We start from the raw sequence: 11,261 nt of genomic DNA on the forward strand, positions 1-11,261 counted from the left end.
AGATTTCTATCGTCATCTGATGGTCACGAACGCTGCTTTGTTTGCTTGGGCATTCAGCATGCAGCAGCAGCGTTCGTGGATGACTCATGTTCCTTCTGTGGGAGCATGACCATCTCCACACTGAGGTCGCGGCTCAATGATCTCACTAGAGTGAGAGCCCCGGTCCCCCCTACTCGATCGGCTTCCTTCACGAAAGGGGGCCCGTCGACCCGGGGACCGGGCGATCTAACGGTGACGGTGTGGGATAAAGCCCCGACGATTCCTCGGGCCACACCTCCCGCCTCAGTGCGTGAGCCAGCGGGCGCTAGTTCGACTCGGTCGGTTGTCTCTTCGGTGGCACCGGCTGCTTCGAGCAGCGCCCCAGATGATGATGCGATGTCTATCACAGCATCACTAGGCGGGCTTGATTCCTCGGGAGAGGAAGATCCGGCTGCGTTGCCTCCTTCGGGTGTTCCAGCGTTGTCCGCGTCAGATCCCGAGATGACGGCCATGCTGTCTCGAGCCGCTGGGAGTATCGGGCTAGAATGGAAACCTCCATCCTGCCCCGACCTCTCACGGATGGATAATTGGTTTTTGGACAAGGCTGCCGCTGCAAAGCCACGGCCGACTCCAATACCTTTTTTCCCCGAGCTGCATGCGGAGTTGTCGCGCTCTTGGGGGGCTCCTTTGTCCACTCGAGAGCGCGATCTCTCCCCCGCCTTTCCCCCCCTCGACGGCGGGGCCGCCCGTGGGTACACTGGGATGCCCCCGGTGGAGCGCTCTGTTGCGATGCAGCTGTGTCCACAGAGCGCTTCCACCCGTGGTCCTCCTAAGCACCCATCCAAAGCCTGTGGGTTCTCGTCTGCTATGGCGGCGCGATCCTACAGAGAGGCGGGACAGGCGGCCTCCGCTCTGCATGCTATGACCACTTTGCAGGTCTTCCAAGCGAAGTTGCTCAGAGACATGCACGAGGGCGGGACTGATCCGACGGCATTTAAAGAACTGCGGTCCGCCACTGACCTTGCTCTCCGGGCAACGAAAGTGGCTGCTCGCGCCGTTGGTCAGGTGATGGCCACTAGCGTGGTTCAGGAGCGTCATCTGTGGCTCAACCTGGCGGATACGCGGACCGCTGAGCGGACTCGTCTGCTCGACGCTCCGCTATCCCAGGTTGGCCTTTTCGGCGGTGCGGTCGAGGACTTCGCCCAACAGTTCTCCACTGCCCAGAAGCAGACGGAGGCCATTAAACACATCCTGCCCCGACGACCAGCTGCTGCCTCCACCCAGTCGTCGGCACAGGTGCCTCCCCCTGCTCGCCGCCGAGGACGCCCCCCTGCGGCTCCCCTCCCTCCCGCCCGGCCCCAGCAGCAGCCTTCACCCGGGCCCCGGCGTCGAGGAGGCCGCAGGCCGGCGTCACAGCCCCCTCAGGCCGAGGTGAGGTCCGGGTTTTACAGCCCCTACTTCATTGTCCCCAAGAAGACCGGTGGGTTACGACCGATCCTGGACCTGCGCATTTTGAACCGTTCTCTCCATCGACTACCGTTCAAAATGCTCACGGCCAAACGCATTTTCGAATGTGTTCGGTATCAGGATTGGTTTGCAGCGATCGACCTGAAGGACGCGTACTTCCATGTGTCCATCTTACCTCGACACAGACCGTTTCTTCGGTTTGCCTTCGAGGGCCAGGCATATCAGTACGCCGTTCTCCCATTCGGGTTAGCTCTGTCCCCTCGCGTCTTCACGAAGATCGTCGAGGCAGCCCTTGTTCCCCTTCGCGAACACGGGGTTCGCATCCTGAATTATCTCGACGACTGGCTGATACTAGCACACTCTCGAGCTCAGCTTTGCGAACACAGAGACTTGGTGCTCCGGCACCTAGCCCGTCTGGGCCTTCGGGTCAACCGAGAAAAGAGCAAACTTTGCCCCGTGCAGAGGATCTCTTTTCTCGGCGTGGAGATAGACTCGGTCGCCATGTCCGCGCAGCTCACGAACGAGCGCGCGCACTCACTGCTGACTTGTCTTCGTCAGTTCGAGGGCAAGAGTGCGGTTCCACTGAAACTTTTTCAGAGGCTCCTGGGGCATGGGGCATATGGCATCCGCGGCCGCGGCAACGCCGCTCGGTTTGCTTCATATGAGACCGCTTCAGCTGTGGCTTCGCGATCGAGTCCCGAGGTGGGCATGGCATCGCGGCTCGCTCCGAGTCCCAGTGACTCCGGCATGCCGGCGAACCTTCTTCCCGTGGTCGAACCTCAGCTTTTTACGGACGGGCGTCCCTATTCAGCGAGTTTCCAGGCATCTCATCGTCTCCACGGATGCATCTACCACGGGTTGGGGTGCCATGTGCAATGGGCATGCAGCCGCCGGCTCCTGGACGGGGGCCCAGCGCCTCATGCACATCAATTGCCTCGAGCTGCTGGCAGTACGGCTCGCCCTGCACCGCTTCAGAGCGTTGCTCAAGGGCCAGCATGTGCTTGTCCGCTCAGACAACACTACGGCTGTAGCGTACATCAACCACTAGGGGGGTCTACGCTCGCGCCAGTTGTCGCAGCTCGCCCGCCACCTCTTGATATGGAGTCAGAAGCACCTGAGGTCCCTTCGTGCAGTTCACATCCCTGGAGACCGGAACTGGGCAGCCGACGAGCTGTCTCGGGTCCGTCCTATCTCCGGCGAGTGGCGACTCCATCCCCAGTCGGTCCAGCTGATCTGGAAAGAGTTCGGGGAGGCACAGATAGATCTGTTCGCCTCCCGGGACTCAGCCCACTGCGCCCAGTTTTATTCTCTGACCTGGGGCACTCTCGGTTCGGATGCGCTGGCGCACAGCTGGCCACGGGGCCCACGCAAGTATGCGTTTCCCCCAGTGAGCCTCCTTGCACGGGTGTTGTGCAAGATCAAGGAGGACGAGGAGCAGGTCTTGCTGGTAGCCCCCTATTGGCCCACCAAGACGTGGTTCTCCGATCTCATGCTCCTCGCGACAGCACCTCCTTGGCCTATTCCTCTGAGACAAGACCTACTCTCTCAGAGACGGGGCACTCTGTGGCACCCTCGTCCCGATCTTTGGAGGCTGCACGTGTGGCTCCTGGACGGGACGAGGCAGGTTTGAGTTCGCTGCCACCTGTGGTGGCGGCAACCATCACTTCCGCAAGAGCGTCGTCCACGAGACACCTTTATGCGTTGAAGTGGAACCTCTTCGTCAATTGGTGCTCTTCTCGCGGAGAAGACCCCCGGAGATGTCCGATCAGTGTCGTGCTTTCCTTCCTGCAAGAAGGGTTGGAGCGCAGGCTGTCGCCCTCCACCCTTAAGGTCTATGTCGCGGCCATTGCCGCTTCTCATGAAGCAGTGGAAGGTAAGTCCTTAGGGAAGCACGACCTGGTCATCAGGTTCCTGAGGGGAGCGAGGAGGCTGCATCCGCCTCGTCCTCCCCTCGTACCCTCTTGGGACCTCTCAGTAGTTTTAAGTGCTCTGCAGAGGCATCCCTTTGAGCCTTTGCAATCAGTAGAGTTAAAGTTTCTGTCCATGAAGACAGCACTCCTGGTTGCATTGGCCTCCATCAAGAGGGTGGGGGACCTGCACGCATTCTCCGTTGACGAAGCGTGCCTGGAGTTCGGGCCGGCTTACTCTCACGTGATCCTGAGACCCCGGCCTGGATATGTGCCCAAGGTTCCCACCACTCCCTTCCGGGACCAGGTGGTGAACCTGCAAGCGCTGCCCCCGGAGGAGGCAGACCCAGCCTTGGCACTGCTCTGTCCGGTACGTGCTCTCCGCACCTATGTCAACAGGACGCAGTGTTTCAGGACCTCAGACCAGCTCTTTGTCTGTTATGGAGGGAGCCAGAAGGGAAGGGCTCTCTCAAAGCAACGGCTGTCCCACTGGATAGTGGATGCCATTGCTTTGTCTTACCAGCAGCAAGCCCTTCCGTGCCCCCTTGGTGTGACGGCCCATTCCACTCGGAGTGTAGCCTCCTCTTGGGCTTTAGCGCACGGCGCCTTGCTAACAGACATCTGCAGAGCTGCAGGCTGGGCGACACCCAACACCTTCGCCAGATTCTATAATCTGCGAATTGAGCCAGTGTCCTCTCTCGTACTCGTTCCGGCCGGTACTGGACCCGCTCAGGTGTCTTCGCTTGCTCGCCACTCCACTCCCCGGACTGGATAAGTGCGATATTTCCTCAGTTCTTCCATTGAAGTCTTGAGTCCTCCAGCACCGACGATGCGGTCACCACTGCTGTTGCTCTGGATGCTAGCTAGGTGCCTCCATGCGCACGGTTCCCCATGGTAACCGTCTCATGTGTATTATCCACTGTAAGCCTCTCTGAGCATGTGTCTTCCCTTGGCAAGCCATCTGCCACCCCTGGAGTTTAAATTAATAGCCACCTGCGGTTGGTACTCCAGTGTTCCATATGCGTTCCTATGTGGCCATATGTGTTCATAAGTCCTCCCTTCGGTAGGCAACTGGTAGCATGTCCCCTTTCGGGATATGTTTCCCAGTGTACCTTGGTAATCCTGTGTCAAAGTCGGATCCCCAAAAAAAAAAAAAAAAGAGATAAAGCTCGGGGGTTCAGTCTTTCGCAGGGCACTGGAAGACAGCTTGAAGATGGCGTGATGGCACAGACCCCCAATCTCCGTCACTTCTGACGTAACTCGAAGTGACTACGAAAGGGAACGTCTCGGTTACGTATGTAACCCTCGTTCCCTGAGTAGGGAACGGAGACGTTACGTCTCCCTGCCACTTCTGCTGTATCGCTGGGTAGAGGCCGAGTTCAGTCTTGGCTCCTCAGCGAAGACATACTGCGGTTGCGTTCACTTCCTCCTTTTATACTCACGGAGTAGGGCGGAGTACGCTATGCAAATTTACGCAGCCCCAAGGCATTGCATGCCATTGGCTCGTGTTTTAATACTCGAAGAGGATTGGCTTTCTATGCGAAATCCCCCAATCTCCGTCACTTCTGACGTAACGTCTCCGTTCCCTACTCAGGGAACGAGGGTTACATACGTAACCGAGACGTTTTAAATTCATTATTTAAAATTAAAGATATTTAAATTGTTAAATGTTATAATTCTAGATGTTTATTTAAATGCTGCGTGCCTTTTGACGGTTACATGCGCGTAAACATTGAGTCGCAAAAGCTATCTGATTCAAAGACAGGAGCGCGCGCGAGCACGAGCAGATGGAAACCATGGAAACGAGGAAACCTCATCAACTGACAAACAGCAAGACTAGTCTCTCACTGTTGTTTTCTCTGCTTTCAGGTAAGTTTAGTTACCAAAATCACTCAAATAATACATATAAATGTTCCGGACACCTTTCTTACGTGTAATTGATACACTTCTGTTGAATATTTACTTTATAGAAATGGTTTTGTGTCTTCCGAAAAAGTCCGTTAGCCTCTCCGTTTTCAGAAGAGCTAAGTTAAGTTTACGTTACAATTGAGCTCTTGTTTTACATAAGTTTGGGTTTTTAACCACATTTTTTGTGTTGATAACAGTTTTTGATAGTTTTGTTTTGCTGGTAATTTGTCAGTGGGTGGGAAGTAAGCTAAGTTATTTAACCTGAAATAATTCATTGTAACGTACTGTTAATGACGTCACTTACAAAGATTGATAATAAGTGATTTCAGGAGGAACAGAAAAAAACCCTCCACAACAAAGGGGGAATTATTGTTTATCATGATAATAATTTGCATTTATTGCATGCACAATATATTACGTTACGATTTTTTATATTCTTTATCTTTTCTGCATTTCATCTCTGCTCTTGCTTGCTTCCTTGTAATAAACCATTTGTCCTATTGTAAATTCTATGTAACATTGTTGGCTCTGTGACATGTTATTTTCTAGAAGATCATCTGATTGCCTGCTGCACCCCCTGGTCCAAGACAATCTGCACGGCTATGAACTCGACTAGTAAGCAAAACTTCATACATAAGTTACTGTTCAATTGTTGTGGGTCTGTACTCTGTAGGATTTATGCTTTTGAATGAAGTCTCACAATTTAAAATCATTAACCCCAGTTTTTTTCAGTGAGATTGTCCTTGAGAAGCCTGTAGGCTAAATAATCAGCTAAATAATAGGCGGCAAATATAATGTTATAATGGTCATAGTTATAATAATTCATTTAACTATTATTATAACAGGATAATGGTCATTGGTATATATATTTTTTTTTCTCTAGGTGTGTTTTTAATTATGTTAGCCAATGAGACGGACATCATACTGTCCAACTCAAAGGTATTTTTAATGTAGTTTTTACTGATAAATACTGAAATTCTTTTTACTTTTAAATGCTGAATTCAGGGGGTTGACAACTTTAGGCACGCAAGCTATTTTTCACAGATATCTGTCCAGTTTACTCATGGCTCATACTCTTAGCCTTTAAAATGTTTGAATGTACATCAGCAATACATTATCAGGGGGTAAAGATATTATTAGAGTTTTTAAAGTTATGGCTATGCTCTTGTTACCAGATGAGGTATGAATGATCATTTGACCCTGTGATTCTTCAGGACAAGATCTTGATGCCATCCACACTCAGTACATAAGGAAGGTGAGTTTCACAATAGCTGCCACTATCACAAACAAAACCGAAACACAACAGGCCTTCATCCATATGAACTCACCCATGCGTAGGAATAGGTTCCGAAACCCGGTGTTAAACATTAAACAGGGGCCAAATTAAGGAAGACCGCAGTATCAATAAGCTCAGATGTTATCGGTTCTGCTGACGGTACTGAAGAAATTACACACACTATTATAGACATTGTCTTTCAGGCTGGTTGTTTGTCATTTTGTAGGGAGAGGCTGTACCTCAGTAAAGACTTATTTTACATTCGATAATTCAATTTCCGTACCTGATAAGTTAGACTTTCCTAAAAAAAATCACGCACTGCTTATTTCAATTGTATTTTTCTTCTTTTGAATTTATCTATGCTTGTAATTTGTTTATAATTTTCAATGCAGATTCACTCTAAATAAATAATCTCTTGAAATTTGTTTTTATATCGCAATATATATAGCAGCAGATAAACAAAATATTTTATTTAAGCCGTAATATTGAGCATTTAAGCTAACTCTATTTTTTTTATTGAACCTCGAATGATAATTTGTGATACCAGATGAGATGTATCCTTGTTGTTTTGAACTGTACTATTTTTTTATTGCAGGTTTTCTGGGATCCACAGCGGAAGGGATCAAGGCGTGAGATGTTGGCTTGGACAGATGTACCTGTACACCACACCGTGCACCGCACCTGCAACGAATAATTTAAAAAGGTGTAACTGATGTGTTATGTTTGTGAGAGAAAGGGAAAAAACATTTTCTCGAAGACTAAAATATACAAATTGCAGTGTTATAGGGACTATGTTTTGCTTCAATAATACTAGATATAATAAAGTCAAGTCAAGTCACATTTATTTATATAGCGCTTTTCACAATACAGATTGTATCAAAGCAGCTTCACACTGATAACATGAAAGTAGCACAACACAGATCAACAACATTGCTAAACACTAAATAACCCCAACTGAGCAAGCTCTAAAAAAAATAAAGTGTCAGTCAGTCTTAATAAATAATGACACTAAATAATAAAGTGTCAGTCAGTCTTAATAACTACAATTTATTTTGTATAACTATAAAATCATAAACAGTACCAGTCAAAAGTTTGGAAACGTTACTATTTTTAATATTTTTTGGAAGAAGTCTATTATGCTTATAAAGCTTACATTTATTTGACAAAAAACAACAACAAAAAACAAATATTATAACATGTGAATATATAGTAGTGTAATTTATTCCTGTGTATAATATTTTATCATGTAACACTGAAGACTGGATGAATGATTCTGAAAATTCAGCTTTGCATCAAAGGATTAAATTATATTTTAAAGTATATTAAAATAGAAAATCATTATTTTTATTTTTTTACATTACATTTCTTACATTATTTTAATTATATTCATGTAAAACCTTCATTTAAATGTTTATAAACCTGTTTGCACACTGGTTTTGCTGTTGTTTGTGCTTTGTTCTATAGTAAATGAAATGAATTAACCAAATACTGAGTCTGTATCTTTCGTATGCCATTGAAAAGTCTCCAAAATAGTTTTGGGCATATGAGGACAAGTTAAATTAGACCACTGCTTCTCCGCCCATATTAATTAAAACTAAAATGACCAACTGGTTACCAACACACGACTATTGATCCATGACGTTGCCACAACGTCGCAGTTACTTACTGACGACGTTACAAAGTTACGTCGTGACAACGTATCTGGGAATTTCACTTTTCCGGTTGCCACAACGTAACTGGTTACGTCGCCACGACGAAAGTTTGGTCACCAGATTACGTTGCAGTTACGTAACAGTCACGTATTTGTGTTAGCTGGGATGGAGCGGTCTCAGACTCATATTCTGACTAGAATATGAGTATGACGAAGTCAGGCTAAAAAGTTGTTGTTCATAAGTGGGGAAATGCAAGAAATTGATCGAAAAACTCTGGAAAAACGGCTTGCAAACCTATGTCTGCGGTCGGGAGGAGCCGAATGGGATAATGCTCGTGTGTGTAACGTTAGTGATCACTTCGTCAAAGGTGAGTTAATACAATTTAAGTGACTGTTTGTGTAACGTGTAACGTTTCCTAACTTTGTAAAGTCAAAGGATGTCTGTAAGATGAGGTAGTTGCTGATATCTACAGCCTCGATGGCAGGAAAATATTTCAATTCAGTTGAAAAATCGCTTCTCTTCATAACGTAAGGATCACGTCCAACATATGTTTGATTTTTTTGTTTATTTCCTTCTCTTGTAATAGCATGTAAAGTAGTACAGTACAGACTTTCCTCCATCTCGTCCATTGCGCTCTTCACTCCCTGCCCTCCATCTGAATTACGGGCGTCATAATCACGTGACTGAAACCCAGCTATATAGTTGGGAATAAAACTGTACAGTTTTTTGAATGTTCAAGTTCAAGTTCAAGACCTATATTTGTCCCTGAGGGGCGATTAGTTTTGCTGCAGTAGCCAAATAGATTAACATCCATTACACGACAACATCAACAACAATTAAAAATACACGGTCAGACAGATAAAAATAAAAATAGCAACCACAACATTTAACATTTAAATTCAACTATTGTCAATGTGCAGTCATTACCTATTCTTTAAAGAGTTAAGCAGAGAGATCGCAGAGGGAACAAAAGAGAATTTACATCTATTTGTTTTGGCTGGTGGCTGACTGAAGCGAACCAGAAGGCAGCAACTTAAATTCTACATAAGGGAGAGCGGGGCAATGTGAGACATCGGGTAATGTGAGACACCCCCTGTATCTAGTCAACAAAACACATTTGTGGTTGTGTGACCATTATGTTTTTAAGCCCATTCCATTTCCCCTTGGCCATAAAGGAGAGGAGCTCATGGTGCTGTTATAAACATGTTTTTTTTTTTTTTACAAAAATATGTTCTTTGCATGTAAAAGTAAATTTTCTTGCTGTCAACTTAATCAACTGTTGTGGTAAAGCAAATTGATTCAGGTAGAAAAATGTATATCATACATGTTGGTGAACTATTAACATATAAAACCATGTGATGATGATAGCTGAAGAGTATCCTGAATTACTAAGAGAGATCATTTTTTTCTAAAATGTGGCAGTGGGGTAAAGTGAGACAAATACTATGGGGTAAAGTGAGACATGAGGCACAAGTTAAGTTTAGTCTTAAATATATTTTAATGTAATATTACATTACATATGTTTTATTTTTTAACTCTTTCCCCGCCAGCGTTTTAAAAAAAAGTTGCCAGCCACCGCCAGGGTTTTTGACGATTTTCGCTAAATTTTAATGCTTTTAATGCCCCGCTGAATATTTTCTTCCATGAATATATGAAGATGATATATATAAAAATAAAGATCTGAGCCTCTGCTTTTAGGCAAAAAAAAGTTTTTATTTTATCTTCATTTGTTCTTTTTTTATTGCCTCTTGAACAGAGGTAGGTTTTGTCAAAAACACAACATTTTGGACAAAAAACTGAGAAAAAGGTATTTTTATCAAACAAGTACATTTAAAAGCAGAATACATTCAGATGTTGTTTCCTTCATATATAAAACTTTCCAAAATAAATTAAAAACATAAATAAATGTAAAATATATCAAATTTCCCAGGATGTAAGGGAAATGTAACTTTTGCAATAAAACTTCTGCCTCTGCCTCTCTGTGTTCTACCTGTGAATAATGAATAATTGGAATTACAATAAGGCCTAGACACACACACACACAAATACATATTACAATGTGGTAAATATGCACAAAGAGAGAAATAATTTGACAATTACACCTTCATATTTAGACAGCCACACATAAATGCCTGCACACACACATAAATATTATAATGTCATAATACAAGTATTATACGATCTATCTGCGGCACGTCCATGGCTAGAACTTTCTGTGACAACATGTGCATCTCTCTCACTGACTACTTCGTCCCGATCAGATTCAGAATTATCAAATAAAGAGTGATCGGACTCCGAGTCCATTAACCTCCAGTACTTCAGCCATATACCTCTGCATTGTCTGTCTGATACATTCTTACTACTCCACTGTTTGAGACGATTGCAATCTGTTTCTCTGATCAAAGAGTTGCGCACTCATTCAGAACATTCGCACGGGTCTTCCTTACCGTATACCACCTAAAACACGGATACCCGGAAAATTCCGTGTTTGGCGGGGATGCGTTTTTTCATTAAACCCGGAAAATTCCGTGTTTGGCGGGGAAAGAGTTAATGTCATAAACATTGTAGAAAAGCCATCATGCCAAGATAATACACCAGGAAGACAACCTGTGGCAAAACACCCCTTGAGGAGATGGAGAGTGCAGCCGCTGAGGTCAAGGAAGGAAAGTAGTCTATAAGAGCGGCTGCAAGGGATAGAATTATTGACAAGCCTGACAAGATATTGAGAAGAGGAGGTCTGTTTTAAAAATGTGGAATATTGAAGCCAAAATCTTTCAAACGCCGAGCAGCTGCAGCAGACACAGATGAACGGCTAGTGCGGTCATTGGATGTGCTGTGGCAACTGCATGAACCTGTGGAGAGGCTTAGACGAAAGAACCAATCAGGCTGCTTCGTGCCGTGGCATGTCAGAGCCATCCAGAATGGGTGTGGCCTAAGGCCCTAAGCCTTTATATTGGCCAGTTCAGCCAAAGGTAGTCAGGTTAAGTCGACTGAAGCGATCCCCTGATCAAAGCCACATACATTTTGAATGTGGAGGGGGCACGACCCACGTCCAAGCTCCCTTGTAAGAAG

The 11,261-nt window shown here is 45.9% G+C and overlaps 1 long non-coding RNA gene across 1 annotated transcript; it reads left to right on the top strand.

Moving 5' to 3' along the window:
• The first annotated feature begins 4,922 nt into the window (after window positions 1-4,922).
• Window positions 4,923-8,017, top strand: LOC120485560 (uncharacterized). Its single transcript, XR_005623917.2, has 3 exons — window positions 4,923-5,876; window positions 6,437-6,516; window positions 7,133-8,017. It is a non-coding gene; the product is annotated as an uncharacterized LOC120485560 (long non-coding RNA).
• Window positions 8,018-11,261: the final 3,244 nt, after the last annotated feature.

This window comes from Pimephales promelas, chromosome 1, assembly GCF_988280905.1.
Source record: "Pimephales promelas chromosome 1, fPimPro1.hap1.1, whole genome shotgun sequence".
Lineage (NCBI taxonomy): Eukaryota > Metazoa > Chordata > Actinopteri > Cypriniformes > Leuciscidae > Pimephales > Pimephales promelas.